Raw genomic sequence first — 24172 nt, forward strand, 5'->3', positions numbered from 1 at the left:
ACCCTAGTCATTTGGTCTATTTTCCCCTCTTAATTTTGCCAACTGTTCTGACTTGGTGGTGCACATGTAGCCTATAACCTGTTTTAAAGAAATGTAATGATTGAATATTGTAAGAGCTTTCATTGTCTGCTTATATAACCCCTTCATTATCCTATGGTTCTGACTTGGTGTACATGGAGAACATTGTAAGAACGGTCCATGTTCGGAATTCTGTTGTTGTACATTTCAAAAGTGCTGTACAAATAGTTATATTGACTACGTCCGTCCTCGCTCGCTCATTAATGTCTTAATCGAAATTACGGATTGCCTCTTATAAACTTGTTCTCCCCTTATGCCATAGTTTGTACATCTGAATTGTCAGTAGAAACCACAGTTGTTTAAGCAAGTCAGCCATATCAGCTATTTTTATTTTAAAGGCAGTAAATTAGGCTGAATTTACATAGTTAGTTACATTACTATTAAAACCACCAAACTTTGGGAAACTGCCACGCAACTCACATTTATTTGCATTGTACAAACCAAGCTACAGCTACAATAAAAGGAGGTAGCCAGATTTCAGACACAACAAACACTGCAGTTAGCTAGCTACGCTATATTTCCTCGAAGAACAGCCATGAGAAACCATAGCCTAAAAAAAAAAATCATTTTGATAAGTAATCTAGGTATGCATACAGGAAATGGTTGAACCCCAAACACACATAGAAACAGAACCTCAGTTGTGCATGCTCACTTCAAGTTACCAGACTCGACCGAATGTGTTACTGTTTCAAACATGTGTAGAATAAATTCCAGCTCCTGCATAAGCTCTTTCTCCTGCTGTCTTGTCATTCTTATAATCCTAAAGGTGTGCTGACTGATCAACAGTTACAAGTTACTTTTCAGTGTGTTCACAGAATATTTGAAGTTGCCATGCAATAGTGAAAAAATAGTCAGGGAAAAGGCTGCACATTGTGAACCAGGGTAAAACAAAGTTCGCCACATTCCTTGCGCCAACCTGCTCTTATAGACGTAACATACTAAAATATAATCCGGGACACTGAAATTAGTATGATATGTTACGTTTAGTATGGTTACATAAGACAGAAGGTTACTGGATAATTTTCCTATTTCTAAAGTAAATCTCTATTTTTGATGTAAATGGCACATTATAGAAGGGTCCAGACACTTTGTATGTGATTTGGCTTGTTCTTGATAAACTTACCCCGGCTGCAATTCACTTCCTCATTGCTTGTTGTGTAGTATCAGGGCGTAACCTAGACTTCACTATACAGAGAGCATGTCCATTACTAAAAGGATGTGTTTAGGTGTTTTTGGAGTTTAATCATGTCTTTTGCATGCCCTGATGCTGTACAAAGAGCAATGAGAAAGTGAATCGAAGCTGGGGTATGTTTATCAAAAACAAGGCAAATCACAGAAAAGGTGTCTGGAACCGACTATAACATTTAATTTACATAAAACATTTAGATTGACATCAGAAAGAGGAAAATTCTCCTTTCATGCTAAAATGAGGTTGGTTAGTCGTATAAGCAAATGTCTAGCAACCCAAAAATTGAGTGTTCAAATCTCATGGACAACTAGCATTTAGTCCAATTACCAGCTTTGCATCTACTTACTACTTTTTAGCTACTTTGCAACTACTTAGCATGTTAGCTAACCCTTCCCCTAACGCTAACCTTGAACATAACTCCTAACCTTAACCCTTTCACCTCACTCCTAACCGTAACCGCTAGCCCAGCTAACATTAGCATTAGACACCTAGCTAACGTTAGTTACAACAAATTGGAATTGGCAACATATCCTACATATTGCATTCATAATTTACAATTGAAATTCATAACATATCATACAACTGCAATTCGTAACATACCATATGAATTGTAACTCATAACATATTATGTGAAATGGATGATGGACATCCACAAATTAATACTTGCACATAAAAATATCCATACAGAATAATACGAAATGCTCTGAGATCAGGTTGCCGCCTGTAGTAGCACACAGTCAAAAGAAAAGGAAATGGGTTTTAACGTGATTAAAGAAGTCTGTTTTCAACAAATTGACTGTTTTAGAGTATTGTATTTTAACCAAGCAAGATAAATAAACGTAAAATCACTATTGAGTAAATGAACAAAATCATTTTGGAAGGAAGGATTCAAGAAATTTAAATGCTCTGTCAAAGTCGATGGCTAATTCTCAAACTGCATACAACGAAAATTGGAGCACGGGAGGATCGGAGTACGATTCCAAATGAAAGCATGCGAAATGGAGCATGGAGGGCACTTCTCAAAATGCAAACTCCGTTTGTACATATTTTGAAGCATGCATTGATGCAAGCTTCAATGGAAAGTATGCAAAGAAATATGACGCAACCACGTAAAAAAATGTCATAACATTTCTTTAAATCAATGGCGGCCGTTATTTGAGCTGAATCAAGAGAAAGTACACTCCCGACTTCAGAATGAAATGTTTTATATTCACATCGCATATGTTGCCCAACTACAATATTTGATCTTGATAGGTTAATACATAAAGTCCCCTGATACCAGTATAAAACATTTATGGAAGTACAGTATATATGGAGACTGTCACTACACAAAGGTTAGATACATGTAAAAAATAATGTTCCCTGACACTTCCTTAAAAAAAAAATGTAAAATCCATTTTGAGAATTACCCCAAGAGCACAGATCTTGCTAGAACAAAAGAGGGATCAGCTCTCAGACTCAAGGAAGAGGTCGTTGCCCTCACCTGTGAGATGCACGCTATCTCTACGGCAGGATTGACTACATTCAATTAATAATGAGGAACAAATAAATACCATCAAAGGACACCTTACAGCAATGAACATGTTGTGAAAACTAACCCGTCAATATTTAAGAATGTAACACAGAAACGTTGATATTGTTTGGTACAGTTGTGTCATTAATTTATTTTCACATGGCAATCATGGACTAAATACATAATTCTGGTGTGTGGAATATAGGAGGTGGTTGCTGTGTGGGTGGGAGATTCTGCCTGTCACTTGTTCTCAACAGGCACCCAGTCTCAGAAGGGGGGAGTTGAAGAAGGAGACTGCGAAGTCCAGGCACTGCTGTTCGCTTTGTTCAGAGGATTTTCAGTGCTAATGTTTTTAGTTAATCTGTGTCTCTCACATATTATGTGCCCAGTATGATAGCGCAAGATAGCTTTCTTAGCAGATAATGATAACCGTAGCTGTAGATGGCGTAATGACAACAGTAGCTGTAGATGAGGTAATGAAAAGAATGGTTGTTAATGGAGGACATCAGGTGGATCTGGGTGTTGGCCAAAACCCCTAGCTCTTGGAGAACAGGAGCAGAGTTGAAGGGGACATGGTAGGAGACCGACATAAACAAGCAAACACACAGGTTACACTTTACTGTGAGAAAATTTGATGGATTAACAGAGATATGTACTTTTCAACACTTTTGGAAGGTGTAGCCTACCTCAAGCTAGTCCCCCTCCGACTCAGAGCACAGAGAATCAGACTGATCCGAACTCACCGGTTCTGGTAGATGGGATACCTCCTGGGGGGCTTGGACAGTCGATGGTCCTAAAGTCATTTGGAGAGGTAAATTGAAGAGGTACATTTTTGTAAGCTTAGTATAACAACCATTTCTTGCTTTCTCAAATGTCAACCAAAGCTTAACGTACTTTGTAAATTGGGCTTCACTGAAGTGTAGGGCGTCAATGCTTCCAGTAGTAGACCGTCCAACTGCAGAAGATAGTTGGCTTCCTAGGTAACCCTAGGTAACCCTAGGAAGACCATGAGAAAAATGTCAGTGTTAGGGAAAGTTAAACTAGCTTCAGGTTATTTTGTGTGCAAATGCAAATAGTTATTATCTGAATTTTTTATATTCACTTTAACAGATCGTGACCACAGCTAGGAGCAGCGAGGTTTCAAGGTCTCTGCCTTCCTTTCGTTCTTCTTCCAAACCAAGTCATTTGCCCGGATGTCGTAGCACTTGGTCCCCTTCTTGACTTTGCTCCGGTAGCGCTCCTTCTGTTTCTCCTGCGCCTTGTCCATGTTCAGTCTCACCTTGTTGGATGACACGAATGACATGCAATTATATTTCACATTACAAATACATTTCTTACATATCTCTTGGAGGTCCAGAAAACAAACAAACAACGGACAATAATTTGTATATGGTCAAAGACCTCCACATCCCTCTCAGTCCCTGCCTGAAGGTAATTCTCGAAGGCGTCTTGATCTGGTTTCGACAACTTCCACCACATCAGGTGGGGTTTCAGTGATCTGAAAGACCGTTAAGCAAAAATAGCAATAGACAAACAACACTAAGTCAATCACAATGGCCTGGTTGGTCCATTCACCAAACCTGGAGGAGGGGGGTAGGAAAGTGATATCTATTGACAATGTAAGATATTGAAATATGTCTGATTATCTACCATGGAAAAACAAAAACAGATTGTAACAAAATAAACAAAACAAAGCATTGGTGACAGAATATAACCTTTAACATCCGTACCTGACCTCGGTCACTCAAGATGACCTCAGGAGAATAGTGGGTGTTGAAGATGCCCACCATATCCTTGGAGGTGCTCTCACTAGTTTTGTGTCATAAAAAAACAAAAATCTATTTTTGGTTCCAAGCACCCTTTTTAATGGGTTGCAGATGGGTATTTAGAGTTAAGGACGTTCTCTTCCTTTACTGATCTTAATGGGTATTGCCTCCATCTACTTGGTAAAGTGATCGGTCGCCGTCAGACACCAGCTGTTGCCTTTCCTGGATTTCATGAAGGAGCCGATGAGGTCCATCCCTGACATTTAAAACAATAGAGAGAAGATGACTTTATTCTTACCCGTATCAGTGTCATACAGTATGCAGATTTTCATATTTGTAAGGATACGGAGACACACTCTCTAATATTGAACTCTCCTGTGGTCAAATAAAGCAACCGTTACAAAACATCTTATCGGGGCAAAATTTGAATTGGGACACTTACCGATCATGTGCCATGGTAAAACAACTTCAACTCCGGCGCCACACTCTTCGCCCTCTCAAACTTCTGGAAGGCTGGACAGGTACTGACCTTTAAGCAAAAAGTGACAAATTGAAACATTGCGTGCTCTCTGATATGACATTCATTGTAACCATAATAATTTCCACATATAACAGAATGTGATTGATAAACAAAAGGTTATTTCACTTGCCCAGCTGTCCACCTCCTTGACAATTCCCTGTCAGAAGAAGCGTAGGTTGATTTTGGCAATCAGGCGCTTCACTCCGAATTGGCCAGCAAGCATCACAGTCAGCACGGCCTCCTCCTCCTCCTTAACAAAAATCACCCTCCTGTGTGGCTGACCATCCTTCCCCCGTAGGTAGATATGATTACCTAACAAGTTGGAAGAGATGCTGAAATACTCAAGTCTAAGTACATTTACACTGCTGTCTTTCCCTCTCTGTTTCTCTCTCCCTGCCTGTCTTCCACCCTCTTCCCACGTCTCTCTTTCATCCTTTCTCAACCCCCCCCCCCTCTCTCTGTGGCTGTCTAGTGATTGATTGATGAGGTTTAACTTATAGCTAGACACCTCAACATATAACTATATCAGAGGAGGCTGCTGAGGGAAGGACGACTCATAATAATGGCTGGAATGGAGTCAATTGATTGGTATCAACGTGTTTGATAGATTCCATTTACTCCATTCCAGACATTATCAGCCATCCTCCCCTCAGCAGTCTCCACTGAACATTATGTATAGCTAGCAAATAGCTAACGTTAGATGGAAAATGGTTGTACATAGCTAAAGCCGTCCAGTTATCTAATAAAACTGCTTGACGTTACCCCGAATTGTGATTTTCTCTGAATGTTGCGCCTCTTGTCGAGATCAGTGGTGTCTTCAGAACACTTCGCCTGGTCGGAAAGGTAAAATATCTCCTCGAGGGATGCCATTGAAGTGCAAGCTACATACAAACAGAAAGCTGCAATAACCGTTACAGTAGCCTGCTAGCAGAGGGAGACACTATTTGGCCGGTGGACACTATTTGGCATGACAGGCCCCTAGAAACGAGTTTGGGAAACCCTTCCCTACAATACTGCCCAGGGACACAGTGATTTATGGCAAAGTGGCGGATTGTGGGCATGCGCCTGTCACAGAGAAACGCAAACACCAGCTGGTTGACAGAGCGCCGGGGCCAGCTCTATGCACTTGATGTCCTTCTCCCACCGGAACATTCAACTCCTCCACTGTGTGATGTCAGAGTAGACCACCATTGTCGCAGGGAACATTCGGATGGACTACCTTCAAAATCAGCTGGCATCTGACGCACCAGGGCTGTCCCCTTTGTGTGCCCCAAGTCGTTTCCAGAGAGAATATTTCAGAGCCCTTCCATTGAGAACAGCTCATCCATATTCTGCACTCCTGCAGTCCTCTAGCAAAAGCCACATTGTGTAATCGCATAGTAAATATTTGCTTCTGTCTGTTTCTTTGCCCTTGACAATTTGATTAGGAGCTGGGATCTTATCAATACTCCAAATTAAAAACGCACAACATTGTGAAGGTTCATAAGGAGAGCACGTGCTAAGGTGTATAATAATGTTGCATAATCACCTTCGTGTAAAAATTAAAAACAAAAAATGTTAAGTGAGAATAGGCATTGGTCTGAAGGTGAAAAAGGAAATTCACATGACCACCACAATGCCTATTCCATCCATGCTCTACCAGCACTGCGCTTTGACCTACAGTAGCTATGTCAGTGTTATACTTCAAACTGTGTGTAGGCAAGTTGCTTAGGATTCAAACCTCAAATAGCCTAATTCATACTCGTCACAGGCATAATGGACTTCATTGTCGTGCCATTCATATTATGTATACATCTCTCATTTGGCTGTATGTATCTTTAGTTCTAGGCCTATTGTAAATGGGTATTATTGTTGCGTCGCCATCCTGACGGCAAAAGTACAAGTACAAACCTTACTTTAAGCTACATATATTGACAGAGGTAACGAACTGTCCATTGACCAACACAGCAACTGATAACACTGGGCCAAACAAATAGGACACAGGTAAGCTAACCATTACAGAATCAGGAATGCAGACAGGCTCTGTGCGACTGTGTCCAACACACCACCTCTTGTTATGTCGGGCACCTACTTAACAAAAAAGGATATGTTTTTGTAAAATAATAAGGTTTAATAAAGGAAATACAGGCATGCACCACATTACTACAAGACAAAACAGCTCAATCAAGCCTGGTGGTCTTATAAGTATAAAAAGCAAAGTGTGTATTAATAGATTATTTTATTTTTTTAAAGCATGAAAAGGTAGCGTAATGGGATAATATCTTACTGTGGTGTGTGAAGAATCCAATACTGTAACTTATATGCAGTACAAATAACATTATTGTGGAAGCACCTCCTCTATCAGGAATCAAGGTAAGACCCAAGTGCAGACTGAAGTAACCATGTTTGTGACCATAGGGGCAAGAAAACAACAAGTCAAGGCAGGGGTCGACAATCCAGAGAAGAGGCCAAGGTACAGGACAGCCGGGAGTCTCAGGGTCAGGTCAGGCAGAGGTCGGTAATCCAGAGGTGGAGCAAAGGTACAGGATGTCAGGCAGGCTCAGAGACAGGCAGTGGTCAGGCGGGCGGGCACAGGGTCAGGACAGGCAAAGGTCAACAACCAGGAGGACGAGGAAAAAGCTAGACTAGGTACAAACAGGAGCTGAGCCAAACCGCTGACAGGCTTGAACAAACAAGACAAACTGGAAACAGACAGACAGAGAACACAGGTATAAATACACAGGGGATAATGGGGAAGATGAGTGACACCTGGAGGGGGGTGGAAAAAATCACAAGGACAGGTGAAACAGATCAGGGCGTGACACCTCTAAGAGTACGAATTAGGATGTTTGAGAAGGTTTGAATCCAAAGCAACCTGCCTACACATGGTTTGAAGTACAAATCCAACATAGCTACTGTAGTAGGTGAAAGCTGTGTGCTGGAAAACCTTGGTAGAGCATGGATGGAATAGGCATTGTGGTGCTCATGTGAATTTCTGAACTTCAGACCAATGCCTATTCTCACTTAAAACACAGTGTTTTGTTTTTAATGGTCTATGGCGCCTGCCGGTGTTCTGTTCTACCTGATAATGAATTACACCCATCAGGTGACCCAGATCTAAATCAATCCCTGATCAGGGGGGAACAATGAAAAATGCAGTGGAACTGGCTTTGAGGTCTAGAGTTGAGTAGGAGGGGTCTATGTGTTCTGGGGGATTATAGCTATCCACCGGTTTATGCACCTTTCACTGTAAGAGAAGATCTGTGAAACCCCCTCCCAAGCAGAAAGAGACACAACCATAAATAAGCAACAAATTAAAGAAGGGAAAAATCAATGCAGGGACATTAGACCTTTCATTAGGAGCCTTAAGGGGCCGTCCTCCCTCTAAATGTGCTGAGAAATTTGGCGCTGTGCTGATTCATGGAGTGCTGTGCTGTAGCAGCGTGTGTGTGTGTGTGTGGTGTGTGTGTCTGTGTGTGTGTGTGTGTGTGTGTGTGTGTGTGTGTGTGTGTGTGTGTGTGTGTGTGTGTGTGTGTGTGTGTGTGTGTGTGTGTGTGTGTGTGTGTGTGTGTGTGTGTGTGTGTGTGTGTGTGAGAGAGAGACTCATAAACCCCAGCGTCCCAAATAACACACACTGCTGAACTGAGGACTGAGTCATTATTTCAGACACCAGGTTTAAGTGCCAGATACGGCCAGCATTTTTAAAGGGTTTAATCGCCCCAAAAGGCTGACTCATTTTATTACAGATAAAGTCACTTAATTGTATTCAGGTTTTTTCCATAAGAAATTAGTGCCCATTGTATTGTTTTAGACTATAAGAGTATTGTTGATATATTTGCATTATCCGGTGAGTCAAGTAAATGTTTAAAGTCGTAGCTGGTAACATATAAACTACTAAAAAAACCTGTTGCCAAACATACAGTATACCAAACCCTGACAGCAAAATTTGCAAAATGTTGATATGCAAGGTCTGCCTCCCCAAAAAATGTTCACTAGGGCTTTGGCTGGATATTTCTTCCTGTATATCATTAAACGTACAAACAGAAGTAAAGAACTAAAACCCAGCAAGGTAATGCAGTCCTGAGGGACTTACGGTGCAGAAACACACACACACACACACACACACACACACACACACACACACACACACACACACACACACACACACACACACACACACACACACACACACACACACACACACACACACACACACACACACACACACACACACACACACACACACAATTGTGTTTGTTTACTATTTGGTAGCATGGGCTTGGAGTGAAGCAGCTGATAACAGTTCACACCTGCTCCCCCCCAGGGCCTGAGAAATTGACATTTAAACATAGAGTTTAGCACCACATTCCACCTTGTTTAAATTACAAACATATTAAATCAGTCATTAATTAAGAGAAATAAATAGCCTGGCCAGCAGGTGTTTTCTCCTAGCACGCTGCAATAGAGACTACTGGGTGTAACCTTGTATAACAGTTTTATGTTAATGAGCTAGTCTTAAAGACAAGATAATTGTTGCTTTTTCCCCTATTGTCTTCAGGGTGGTTGTTTTTTAATTTGTTCTGTTTGCTGTTTTTCACTGAATAAGTGTGCTCTATAACTTCTGGTACAATAGCATCAATCTACAGTGAAAGATATAGGAAGCTCTGTCAGACCATTTATTTTCATTTCTATTCATAGGTTATCCGATTGTTACTGTAATAGGCTTTTTTCTCATTAACAGAAATGTCCCCATTGCAAAACATTCTTTATGAATGGGACTTTATTTATTGGACAATAAGGCTTGCCTGATAAGGGTTCATTTATAGGTCATCAAAAAGAAAAGAGGACCAAGGCACTCATAAAAAATGGCTTTGTGTGTCTGGCATGTTCGACGGAACAAATATTTAAAAACTCAGATTGGTTGCGTGGCCTTCGTCAAGGAGCACAAAGATACGATAATACAATGTGTATATATATATATATATTTTTTTTTTAACAAAGCATTTTCCAATCAACCCTGATTGAAGAGGGAGTAGTTACAGAATGGTTATTTATATGAGTGAATTGGTCCTCCTTCGTTTTCGACGACCAACCAAACTATTGAGTACCCTAGCAGCTCTTCACTTCCTTCTTTTTTTCGCCCGGTAATTTATAGGGTTTGATTTCAAAGTCACACCCAAAATGTCTGTCTTTAGATATGGAACACTGGCGGTGCTTTCCATTCTGTCAAGGGCATTATGGGAAGGATGCATTCACACAGGCAGAACATTCACTTTGAAATGAGTTATAACCTGCAAAACGCCATGAATCACTTCTTAACTTGGCCCGTTCACTTATCTCTTCTCTCTCTCTTTCTCCCTCTCTGTGTGTCTCTCTGTCCTTCTATTCCTCACCCGTACACACACACACACACACACACACCCCACACACACACACACACACCCCCACACCCACACACACACCCCCACACCCACACACACCCCACACACACACACACACACACACACACACACACACACACACACACACACACACACACACACACACACACACACACACACACACTCTCTCTATCTATCTCTTAATCATCTATATCCAAAAACAAACTATCCTAAAGCAAGCCCACTCACTACTCAACCTGTCATAATTAACTTAATCTCTGAGTTCTATAATTGCCATGAGGTTGTTTCATTGTTTTCATGCAGTGGCAAAAATATGGGGAGAAAGTCTATTTCTGAGAAACAGGGAAATTGTGTATAACGTATCTGCATGGTCACATATCTGAAAAAATTGAATAAGTTGTTGGGAGAATTGGCAACCAGTCTTTGAGGAGAGAGCGACTCTTTATTTCCCCCTTCCTATGGACATTATATACCTCTGCGTGTTGTGCGGGTTATTTAAAACTATTATTTTAAAAGGGTTGCAGCAATTGCTATTTATGGACATGGAGGCTGTAATTGCTTCCTTCAGCTCTCATCATGACTGTAATCACCACTCCTCAACCATTCATATCAGCCATGAATATAGATCAGACTCCTCAAGTACCGGCCTAATTGGAAAAGAGCATGACGTGGCCAAGACTGCGTGAGAGGGGAAAAAGAGAAATGTAGCTATAGTAGATTTACCTGCGGTTCAGGGCCCTCCATTCCTTCGTTATTATTTCTCACTCTACAATGAAATGCAAACCCATTTGGGTAGTTCAGTAAAAGAAATAATTAGTCTAACGTGGCTGTTTCATTACGTGGCGAGCACACAAAACAGACTGAGGTGAGACCGTTGTTTTTACTGCTCTGTGATTGGCTGATCCAATGCCTTGATGACAGACTGACACAGTCATGGGCGTAGGCCTGTAAGATGAAGGCTTTTTCCCCCCTGCATTTAATTGACCTTCCATTTTATTTCAAAAGTTGCTCAATATCGCTTGCAGGTTCATCTTCAATACCAGTACGAGGTCTCATTCCATTCCATTTTGGTTATAATTATCCCAATATTGTATGTTCTCTTATGTAATTTCTCCTTGGTGCTGCTGATAGTTTTAGTGGTGCCTTTGGTATCTCTAATTGCCTATAATTACCACTAATCTTCTCTTTAAGCTTTGTGACTTGTGGATTAATGAATTGATGTGCTGCCATAAATATGTGACATGCATACTAATTGAAACATGCTGCAGGGATCCCCCTGTAATGACTATATTTTCAAACGAATCTATCGTAAAGTTTACATGAGTGATCCTCATGGCATCATCATGTCATTATTTCAATAAATACTGGCCTATTGTCAATGATAATGTATATCAATAATGCATCATAGATATTATTTTGATGAATTTTTTACGATATTGAGGTAGGCTGCTAACCTTTGTTTCTAATCTTTGTTTAAAGTCCTGGGCTGAGTGTCTAGTGAAGAATGAGCACACAGAGGATTAGTCAGGAACTCAGGCAGCCAAACTAAACCAGTCGAAAGCACAATTTATTAAGCTGTACAGACACAGTTTTATACGCAAACGCTATTAATATCATGAACGGTGGCGACGTACATTTTGTTTTTTTCCTGAAGAAAATTTCAGCAAACTTTTATTTGCCCGAGGCAAGAAAACAACTGGGATTTTATTGCACCAACAGAATAAAGTCTACTTTGGAAAACGTCGCCCTTCAGTTGGCCAGCAGGCGTTGGATATATGATCAAGTCGTTGACGGCAGACGTGGTTAAACAAAGGGGAAGTTAATTAATTAACATTCAGAGTAGAGTTTGACTCAGAGTGCTGGATGCCGTCGCAGACTGATGATTGAGTTATGACAGAGGCTCCACTTAACCTCTCCGCTGAGCTAGCAGACATATCCCTAATTAATATACACACTTATTACTTGTAGTAGAAAGCCCTGCATTTCACTGTGTTTATTTATTCGAGTGGGCACTGAAAGACTGTTTTGTCGGTCTCCAAAGCCCCCGAAACCTGTAGCGAAAGCAAAGTTGTTGATACAGTCAATCATTCTGCTCCTACCCTTGCATATTTCTTTTGTCAAGTAATGGTCTCCAATCGATTGCCCACAAATGACTGCTAAATGAGGCTGTTATGCTAGTGTGAGAAGTACTGTAGGAACACTCAACATTTCATTTTAGAGGCAGAAATTCTAATTGGCATGAAATATTAGGTTTTACATTCAACTACAGACCTGGCAGAGTCGTTCCACTTGATGGCTTCTATGATGAACAGAACATTGATTGCCATTATTCTTCCCCCGGGACTCTAAAGCACCTCGGAGAACCACTTCACAGTTGAAGAAGAGGGACTTAAAAGAAATTGCAGCCACTAGCGTCAGCGTAATAGGCCTTTTACAAAAACCCAGGTCTGAAAAGTGGAGATTGCTGTCAATGAAAGATTGGGAATGGGGTTTGAAAGTGCTATGAGACTTATGATTGACTCAATTTGAGGTTTTGATACATTATCTGGCTCTCTTTCGTCTTTGAATATCATATGCTATTGTGGTAAAGTATTGCATGTGAAATTACAAAAATACAACAGAAGTTGGGAGAGTAATTATATTGTACCTGTTGTCAATGCTTAGATTAGATTTTTTTTCCGTTATTATTTATTTAATTACCTTAGTTTACAGTTTATGGAAGATACCAAGCCTGTCAGGCAATTTTATGAATTTTTGTTGAGTTAAATATATACTTAAAACACCCCACCAACCAGGCTCAATCTTTGAGCTCATCCAACCACTAATCAATCACTTGTCTAACTTCCGAGTGTTGTGTTCTTGCATGGAAACTTCAGGAAGAAGTCAGCAACTTTGATGGCTTGGCAGTAACACATGAGAATCTGGTCATGTCCTTATCCAAAACCATGAGGTCTGATCCCTCTTCCAGATGTAGAGCTGACTGGGAGACCCAACACCAGATAAGGGTCAAGCAGAGAATCTCATCGATCAACTTCAGGACCAGACTGACTGCCAGGTCAAAGTGTGTGTGTGTATGTGTGTGTGTGTGTGTGTATGTGTGTGTGTGTGTGTGTGCATGTGTGTGTGTGCGTGCATGTGTGCGTGTGCGCATGTGTGTGTGTGCGTGTGTGCGTGTGTGTGTGTGTGCGCCAGCCTTTGAAACGAAACAGCTGAGGTCCCACCACTTCACCTCCACCCACGATGTAATGGCTGCAAAAGCTCAAGCAGGTACATAATGTATAGGAAGGCCTGTTCCGGAAAATATTAATAAAATAATAAACTATTTCATCTTTATCCTAACAATTCCAAAATGTACAACTTTGAATGCATTTTCTCATTCAAACAGTCACATTCTTATTGTGACTAAATACAGTACATCCCGCTAGTATTTATTTTCAACGTCCGAAGTTTCCTGGCTAACCATAAAACACAATTAAAGCCATCAAAATGGTCAGAGTGCCCCTTCCATAAAGATAAACCATGTTCCGAGTAAGTTTGCTGTTTTCAATTAGTGCTTTTAGGGCCCTCTGCCCTGGTCCGTCTCATCCATCTATTGTATTCCATTAAGTCCCTTTATCTCTGCACGCTGGGCACAAAAAAGTTCAAAGCTTTTAGCATTTAGAGCATTATTAAATGTGTTCTACATGCCGTTTTACCAATGATCGCTCTAATGCATCCTTGACATCCATCAGCAGTGTATATAATTACAGTCCCTTTCTATCAGTTGGATATTTAAGCTGCCCCCTTTAAAAAAAAATGTACTCCTGTATTCAAGCACAGATATATTACGTCTGGTGTCTAACCGAAAACATGTTTCCCGAAGCGGTCAAGTAAAGTAGTATCAAATGAATTTGAAAAGTTATTCTTTCTCTGGGACTTTGCCCCGGTGGGATAGGAGAGGTATGTGACACTACGTTGAATCAGCAGTCGGTTCTGGAGCGTGTTTTTCTAGTGTTCTCTTATCTGCTGGCCAGAATAAAAAAATGTTTTTTTGCGGGTTCTAAAATCCAAAGTAATATTGCGGCTGTCCTCTCAGATAGATATCAGTGGAAACATGTTTGTAGTTAAGTCTGAACAGGATGCGGTGGATTGAAGGCCACTCTCCCCATGCAAATACTAGAAGGAGCCATGATTTAAACAGTTATTCATTTTTTGAGGGAGGAATGACATGGAGAACCAAACATGTAGGCCCGTGTTCATTTAACCGTGGAAATATTGGAAGAGGATATCTGTAAGTAATGTATTAAGAGACAATTTACTGGAGCTTATGAGATGTTATCCTCTATTCTTTTTGGATGTATTATTGATGAATAGGTTTAGGTCATGTGGAAACATTGAGTTGTGCGGATACATCTATGAGAAAGTTCATGGCATTATGAAACCTTGACAACGTCGAAGGGACCTACATGAATTCCCATGACTTGCATTTGAAAGAAAGTACGACTGGACATTTTTGTGTTCTCAGAATGTATACGTGATACTGTAAAATAACTGTAGGCTATAGGGCAAGGTCAGAGATAAAGGGAGTGAACAAGAAAGAGAATAAGAGACAAAGAAAGGGAGAGAGGGGTTGAGAGGAGAGAGACAAGGAATACTTTCTCCTACCTCTAGGGGGAGACATAATGTGGGAAACCTCACCCTGTCTCCTCCCTCCTCCTTCACAACACCCCAGTTGAAAAACAACCATTACTCAGTCTGCTCCCTGTTCAGATGTTTATGCCAACAGTGGTGTGAGTCTTAACTCAATCTCAGGTCTGTGGGAGAATGTGTGATCAGAGTGAGGGCTGAGCCACTGGCTGCCCCCATCATCTCAAACCAGAATGGATGATTAGGAACTGCAATAAAACAGTGACATATCACTGCTAGCAATGGCACAATGGAAAAGTATCGTAATGTCAATGAGGTGATGTTGATGTCTTTTTAGAGTTCTATATTGCTTTGTTGTTTACCTCTGGAAGGTCTGTCGTTAGTTGCTAATATTTTCTGTGTGTGTGTGTGTGTGGGGGGGGGGGGACTGTTGTGCTTGTACGGTATGTCCTCGTAAGCATACAGGTTACTTGGGTTCTCAAGTTCGTGTTATTTTGTATATTCGTGTGTGTTTCTTTCTGTATTTGTGTGTTCCGTGCATGTGTGTGTTGCCATCCTGGGAAAATAAATGACATCCACCCCACTCATATGTTTTTGATTAAAAAAATCTTCCTGGTCTCTCTCCACTCGTCCTCAGCCACTAACCAGCTCCAGGTTTAGCCTCAACTGCCTCCCATTTTAACATGCAGGCTCTAATCACAGCCAGCCGCACGGGCTCTACACACACACACTTACCACACACACACACTTACCACACACACACACTTACCACACACACACACACACACACACACACACACACACACACACACACACACACACACACACACACACACACACACACACACACACACACACACACACACACACACACACACACACACACACACACACACCACCCACACATCACTGATATGGCTTCAATTGTCAATTTAAGTTGCAAAAATGATAATAGAATTCTACTGTGACCAATAAAATTTGTTGCCTATAGGGTAGTTTTTGAATGTATAATGCTTTATATTTTAGTCAAAGTTGCCTGCGTGAAGATGAATTATGCTGATAGTTTTTTTGTGTGCATCACAAGGTGATTTACAAGACATGGCCCTGAGGTGGTAGAGAAAACATAGGTCTTACTTTATTCTCAGCTGTCACTGTGTGGAGAGAGGTTTGGAACGCTCTGGGTGGGTCCGGACTGGAAGGAAATGTACAGTATGTTTTCCATCTACAGCAGAGAGCTGTGTGTAAGACCTCTGAGTCACGCTATTTATGTGTGCACTACAAACCACTCATCATTTATTAGAAGCTGGCCAAATTAAAAACAAATGGCAGCGGTGATTAAGTCCATTGAATCAACACGGTATTTTTACTCTGTGAAAATGTCCAATGCCTGAACTTGAGGAGCTAATGTCCCGTTCTCTCTCTCCACTGACACTCACAGGAAACCCACACACATTCACATAAACTGCATACGCACACACACACAGACAGACACACACACAGACAGACACACACACTTTCACACTCATCATATGCTGCTGCTACTCTGTTCTTCATTCTTACTCTTAATATGATCTATTATCTATGCCTACCCACAGGGCAAAAACTGGTTGAATCAACGTCGTTTCCCATGTCATTTAAACAAAAGAACTCAATGTGATGACGTTTAACCAACGTGGATAACAAATTGAATTTGCAACAAGTCATAAACTTAAGGGAGTTTTGTATTTTTTTTCACCCAACTTTTAAACTAAATCTAATGACACGGTGACATGTTTTGTTGATTTCATGTTGAATACATGAAATCTGCCAAATATAAATCAAAACTAGACGTTGAAATTACGTCTGTGCCCAGTGGGTAGTCACTTTACCCTGCCTTTATGTACATATCTACCTCAAATACCTCATACCGCTCAGCACTTTGATCTGGTACTGGTAATTCCTGTTTATAGCTTCATTCCTTTGTATTTAATTCCTCTTGCGTTACTATTTTCATTTGTATTATTATTTTTTAACACTGCATCTTTGGGAAGGGCTCGTAAGCAAGTATTTCACAGTAAAGTCTACACAACTTGTATTTAGAGCATGTGACAAATAAAATGTGATTTTGATTCAATTTGACCCCTCCCCACCCTGTTCATTAAAGAGATTATGCTGGGAAGTATGCACTGTCAATTGTCTGTTGCAGAGGCCCATCTACCTACTGTAGTTGGCAGATCTAGAGGCCAAGGTTTAAAAAAGGAGAAGGCTGCAGGCATGAGATCTTATCATCCCTGCAGTGGAGCACCTGGACCTCAGAGCCATTACCACCCACACACACCTATGCAGGCATTCACACACACACACACACACACACACACACACACACACACACACACACACACACACACACACACACACACACACACACACACTGCTGCCAGAGTGACTGACAGGCCAATTCAGACCCATGGCCTTCGCTAACAAAGACTGAGTGAGTGACTGTGTGTGTGACTGTGTGTGTGTGTGTGTGTGTGTGTGTGTGTGTGTGTGTGTGTGTGTGTGTGTGTGTGTGTGTGTGTGTGTGTGTGTGTGTGTGTGTGTGTGTGTGTGTGTGTGTGTGTGTGTGTGTGTGTGTGTGTGTGTGTGTGTGTGTGTGTGTGTGTGTGTGTGTGTGTGTGTTCTTGAGAGAGCAAGGTACCGACAGAGAGAGAGATACTGTCCACAAACGTCCATTTTCTCTAAGTATGTTTTGCTTAAACTGGCAACATTCAATTTGGCAATGTTGTGTTTTGCAATCTTGCCAATGAAGCATAATTAAATTGAATTGAATACAGAGAGAGTGATCACTGGGAGAATGATATAAGTAGTTCTCACATATAGTGTGCACATCATTTCCAAGAGACAGGTCATTTCCTGCTCTTCATTTAACAGCTTCTCACAGCCAATCCCATGAGTCAAAGCTTAGCTCTCAGCACACAAACGACCACCTCTAGTTTACAGCACTGTACTGTGGCAGCACAGCATTTCCAGCAGATGCTGAGGAAACAATCAAACTGTTTATTTTACAGACTGATACAAATCCTTAATCTGTCGATCAATTGGTCAATCAACCAATTGATGTTCAGTATCGAATTAATCAAACAATCAGTCCGTCCATCTGTCAGTCGGGTCTCTGTCCATGGTTCGGAACTCCTGTTCAACGCTGCCAATTTGCATAGACGCTTTGCAGCTGTATTAAGGTGAAAGCCTTTTCAACATCCAGGCCTGTTTTAGTATGCATATATGAACGCTAATTACACGTGCATGTTCATGTTTCGATCATTAAAGTCAGGCTACATTGGTGATCAGTCTATTGTTGACCAGTCTCATCTTTCCCAAAAAGATACGCCCCTACCTACTGTATGTCAGAGAAATTACGCAGTTTTTCTGTTATTTCTTTTGAAATCCTTGACGAGTTGCCGTTCCAAAATACTTTCAAAAATAAACATTGCATTCTAAAAGATAATCTTACAAATTGTATGTGTAGTATTATGTACATGTAGTATCATGGATCTGTAGAATTCTGCATTTGTAGTATTATGTATCTGTAGTATTCTCTGTTGGAGAGATGATTGATTAAGCACGTCCCTTGAGATTTCACTCTACGTTGAATCTGAAACACATTTACTCCCCATAGGCCTACTTAAAATCCAACATAGAAATGTGACTATAGACACATTTTCAGGGCCAAATTCTAAATAGAAATATAACTCACATTCTGCGAATACAAGTCTCCCGCTGAGATAGTTGCGTGATTAACGTGGACATCGAGCCATGCGCATGTATCTCCTTCGGCTCTCAGAGCTCTGCCAGTGAAAGACTCTAGTAGAGATCCCAAAATTCCCACTGCAACAGAGACAAGGGTCAAAGAGCAAGAAGAAGCAGCAGAAGCAGGCAGCCACCTTTAGGGTGAGGCTAACAGTTAGATGACCAGGGTGACTGGGCCTCTCTGAGGCAGATCTGAAACAGGGCCATTCAGGTTGCTTCTACGGTATAACAACACTGAGTATTGACCAGCAACCCGGCATACTGGAAAAGATGTTCTCGTCGGACAGCAGCTGAAATGAAGGGCCACGTTTTATGGTTATCGTTTTTCTTATGAACTTTTCCTACAAGCCCATTTTTCCTTTAAGTCATTGCTATTTACGAGTGGTTTTATTAGTGCAGTGTTTGTGGAGCCCATTTTGAAGTAAAGAGATGCGGAGAAAGATGTGTTTGAGCTGTTGGTTGAATTATAAGGATGAAGGTTTTAGGGAGTGGTTTCAGCACTGAGGAGAAGTCGCTTTGCTATAGTCATTAAAAAGGCATTATAGAGTTTAAATGGAGAACTTTTCATTAATAATGTAAGGGAAAGTGCTTGTCTCTGTGTGTTTTGTGTGTGTGTGTGTGTGTGTGTGTGTGTGTGTGTGTGTGTGTGTGTGTGTGTGTGTGTGTGTGTGTGTGTGTGTGTGTGTGTGTGTGTGTGTGTGTGTGTGTGTGTCTGTCTGTCTGTCTGTCTGTCTGTCTGTCTGTCTGTCTGTCTGTCTGTCTGTCTGTCTGTCTGTCTGTCTGTCTGTCTGTCTGTCTGTCTGTCTGTGTGGTGTCTGTCTGTGTGTGTGTCCATAAGAGTGTCTATCTTTTTCTGTGTGTATGTATATGTGTGTCTGCCTGTGTGTGTGGTGTCTGCCTGTGTGTGTGTGTGAGTGTCCATAAGAGTGTCTGTCTGTCTGTCTATCTTTTTCTGTGTATGTGTGTCTGTGTGTGTGTGGTGTCTGCCTGTGTGTGTGTGTGAGTGTCCATAAGAGTGTCTGTCTGTGTGTGTGTGTCTGTCTGTCTGTCTGTCTGTCTGTCTCCCAAGGCCTATTGTTCTGTTGAGTCTGTCTGGGCCTCTGCAGAGAGAAGGGAATCATCTGAGTTATCACAGCTCAATGTGAAACAGCCGTGTGCACACACACACACACACACACACACACACACACACACACACACACACACACACACACACACACACACACACCTCTCCCACTGCTTCATCACTGCTAGCCTGCAGAGTAGCGATTTCCCTTCCTAAGCTTTTAGCCTTCACATCTGGGATGGGGGTGAGAGAGCTTTAGCTGTTTATGTAAGGGTAGTCTTTATGGGGTGGCAATAGTAACCTCCTCCCATCACTGCATTCATCATTCGGATTGTTTCATCCTTCTTAGATTCTAACTTGGAACCCCCTCTTCATTTTCATAGTTCTATACTTAGAACCCCATTCGGTGGCTCTGTGTTTTGGCTTGGACAGAAGTGTCAGGGGTAAATCCGAGCATGACTTCCCCTTACCACAATTTGTAGGTGACTTTTTACTGTGCCTGAATGTTGTAAACAGAGAACCACTCTCGAGTTCCCTCAATTGTTCCCTATGCTGGATAAGAATAGAACACACACAGCCAGGTCCATAATCTTTGCACCCTTCAGCAAAAAAATAAATATTACAAATATTGAGCTATATTGTTTGCAAAAAAATATATATATTTTTTCTAATACAATTGCTCAGAGAAAAAATATTTTTGTTTAACAAGTAATATCATTTTTCCCTCCGAAATAAAAATAGCAAGCAAAATAGCCCCACAGATTCACCACCAAAATTTAAAGTAGGTACGGGGTTCTTTTCTGCATATGCATCCTTATTTCAACGCCAAACCCACCACTGGTCTGCATGGCCAAAGAGTTCTATTTTCATGTCATCCAACAAATGTACACACCTTGAGTTTGCTAAACTGCATTGGCACTTGGATTGGAACCAGAACAAATGGTCCGATGACATGAAAATAGAGCTCATTGGCCATGCAGACGAGTGGTGGGCGTCGAAATAAGGATGCATATGCAGAAAATAATGACCCCAAACACATCAAAATCCACAAAGTAATGGTTCACTGACAACAAAAATCAACATTTTGCAATGGCCATCACTTGCATTGAAACCCTGCGGTTTGAATTGACGAGGGCCGTCCATAAGTGCAGACGGAGGTTATAAAGGATCTGGGGGAAATTCTGTATGGAGGAATGGTCTAAGATCCCTCCCCATGTGTTCCTCAATCTCACAAAACATTTTAGTAAAAGGCCCAGTGCCGTTATTCTCACAAGGCGACGTATTGAGGTTTTGAAAGAAAAAGAGAGAGTGCCAATAATTTAATCCCAATCTTTTGAAATGAAGACAAATATCATTGTCTGAGCAATTGTACTAGTATGAAGTAATAAAATGTTCCTTTTTTTTGTGCATACGACACAACTCTGTATTTTCTATTATTTATTTGATACAGTCTTTTTTGCTCATCTTTATCAAGGGTACCAATAATTCCGGACGCGATTGTACGTCTACTGAAGTAAAAACATTTCATCTGTTGAAACATCAGGTAAGCATTTGTTTCATTTCGTGCACCTCTTGGACTGATTCTTATGTAGCGTTCAGTGTATTCATTACATGGGTGCCTGATCTGGAGCAAGAACAATGACCCTATTGTTTCCTTCTCCACTGATTCAAATCAGAGGAATTTCTGGCTGCCGTTATTGATGTGTGTGCGCGCGTGTGCGTGTGCGTGTGTGTGTGTGTGTGTGTGTGTGTGTGTGTGTGTGTGTGTGTGTGTGTGTGTGTGTGTGTGTGTGTGTGTGTGTGTGTGTGTGTGTGTGTGTGTGTGTGTGTGTGTGTGTGTGTGTGTGTGTGTGTGTGTGTGTGTGTGTGTGTGTGTGTGTGTGTGTGTGTGTGTGTGTGTGTGTGTGTGTGTGTGTGTGTGTGTGTGTGTGTGTGTGCGTGCGTGTGTGTGTGTGTGCGTGCGTGTGTGTGTGTGTGTGTGTGTGTGATCCACCTCTTCTGTAATCTTACCACTCAGCACAGCACATCAAAACCAGGAGAGAGCAGATATAACAGTGTTCAATGCACACTAAAGGGAGTACTGAAGACAAATAAGTATTACTCCAACTTGAATAATGATATTGTTCTTGGCACACGGAATCCCATATCTTTACAGATGTCTGTCGGTATGGAAGAAAGAGGTAATGGCAGAAGGAAAAGATCAAATGTTCTCAGCAAAAAGACTGGATTTAGGACATTTCGAAAAAACTTATCTTGACCGGAAAGTTAGAGAAGCGCTAATGCTTTGAGGTACAGGCAGGAAATGGGAAAAAAAAGCTTAGACTGTACGTGTCATTCAAGCCACTAGAATATGATCAATGTTTGTTGTGTGAGTGTTAAAGGAGAATGGATTTAGTTACTATTGTATTCAAAAGAGATGCAAAGAGCCAGTACATACTGCAACACTTTATTTTACAATCCAAAGTTTATGGCTTCTAATTAACTATTTACTGGGAAATGATGGCTGTTTTATGTTCATTAGAAATCATTAAAGAAAATCTTGCCACTACCTGGGTCATAGTTGTCAGGTAGCACAAGGCTCGTTTCAATGAATCCCAAAGAAAGAAAATAGAAATTATTGTGTTATTAACCATTTTACGTTGTAATTCATATGGAAATTACAGGTATACACAGGATTGTAAAAAAAAAAAGTGTAGGAGACCATGTTTGCTATAACCCATATGGTCATGTGTTATGTGATACTGTATGTACTGTAGAATTAGTTTACTACATCCTCCTAAACATTGATCTGATTTAGTACAGGAAACAGAATCATTGGTTGTTTACTTGGTCTTCATGGGAGCATGAGGCGGTTGCTTATATGATGGTACTGTAAGTCATTCTGCGTTTCCAAAACAAGTCTATTCCTCGGTCTGACTTCTATTAAAAGGCATTGTTTGATTAGGTCATGATGGTCCCATTATCATGACCTAAACATTTGTAGCATTAAAAAAAACGGCTTTTGTTTTCCTATGCTCTTTTTGAGCCTCCACAGCCTCTGTAGCGGCCTCTGGACACTGTCTCCGTCAGCCATAAATCTGGGCCATAACCAGTGTTATTGAGGTGGTGTGATTATTACTCATCTGTAACACCATCAACAATTTGTTCCCCCTGACACTTCCTGGTCAGCGATGCCAGAACTGATTACTCGCTGTGTCAGAGTCGATAAGAAACTCACTCTGCTAAAAAAAAAAAATCACCTCAGCTCAAAATGAATCTCTTCATTTTACACAATCACTTTGCTACAGACGCCCACACCCATAAAGCTAATTTAGCGGTAGATTCTATCAATACAGTGGCAAATTTAGGGGAAAAGTCATTCGTGGGGCTGGAGTCAAGAAGCAAGAAGACCTGGAAATCCAACATGCCTCTGACGGTAACAACGAGTGTCAGGGATTTAGAGTCATCTAGTGCTGGATTGTACCAGCGTTACAACACCATTATAACCACACCCTCAAGAGAAGAACAAAATAATACATGTAGCTACTTATATTTTGGTATTGATTGTGTCAAAAAGCGAGGGAACACTTCCCTGGACTGTGCTTTATTGAAGAGCTTCAACCCAGGCACTAATCCATTACCATTGACACATAGTAATTAATAAGAACCTTCATATAGAATATTGTATTCCGTGATGTACTGTGCTGGATGACTTGTGCTGTGCGCATGTTCTCATTGATTGTTGATTACAGCTGTGGACAATGACAAAAGACTTCATCCATCACCCAAGCATAATGAGCTTCCATTGCAGACTCATCCTGATCTAGCTCGCTCAAATGGCCTGTCTTTGAGAGAAACAAAGATTGAGAGGCAATCGTGGGTTATTATGTGACTACTGTGAGATTGGAAAGGGGCATGGGGGAGGTGTAGGCTGTCGTTTCAGGGAACCGTCCATTGCCTAAGGCTACAGTCTTGCCGACCCTCTGTGCCTCACCCTCAGGCCAAGTGCCGGATCAATGCTGTAGCGTTTCATCACATGGTGGGATATGACTAATGTGTGTCTGTTAGGCCCAGACAGGATTCCTGGGGAGAGGTATGCATGTGAACTAATAAGTTGTGCTACCTATCGTTGTCACGGCGATTACCATCTCCACTGGACATTGATCTCAGCAGGAGAAGGAGGAAGCAAAACAAAAACAAAAACAACATGGCAGCCTACCTGGGCGATCCAGCAATCAAGCTTTTTCAAAGGAAATTCAGCTCTTTTA

The 24172-nt window shown here is 41.2% G+C and overlaps 1 long non-coding RNA gene across 7 annotated transcripts; it reads right to left on the reverse strand.

Annotated features, from left to right (window-relative positions):
* Positions 1-478: 478 nt before the first annotated feature.
* LOC124034086 lies at positions 479-18943 on the reverse strand. 7 transcript variants are annotated; one of them, XR_006838511.1, is made up of 7 exons: positions 5829-6675; positions 4989-5378; positions 4511-4802; positions 4182-4278; positions 3883-4059; positions 3675-3776; positions 479-3573 (listed from the first exon to the last, which is right to left on the reverse strand). It is a non-coding gene; the product is annotated as an uncharacterized LOC124034086 (long non-coding RNA). The 7 variants fall into 7 exon arrangements; XR_006838510.1 differs by having other exon boundaries at positions 3883-4278; positions 5829-6676; XR_006838513.1 differs by having other exon boundaries at positions 479-3321; positions 3467-3573; positions 3883-4802; positions 5829-6676.
* Positions 18944-24172: the final 5229 nt, after the last annotated feature.

The sequence above is a fragment of the Oncorhynchus gorbuscha genome, linkage group LG04 (assembly GCF_021184085.1).
Source record: "Oncorhynchus gorbuscha isolate QuinsamMale2020 ecotype Even-year linkage group LG04, OgorEven_v1.0, whole genome shotgun sequence".
Classification (NCBI taxonomy): Eukaryota; Metazoa; Chordata; class Actinopteri; order Salmoniformes; family Salmonidae; genus Oncorhynchus; species Oncorhynchus gorbuscha.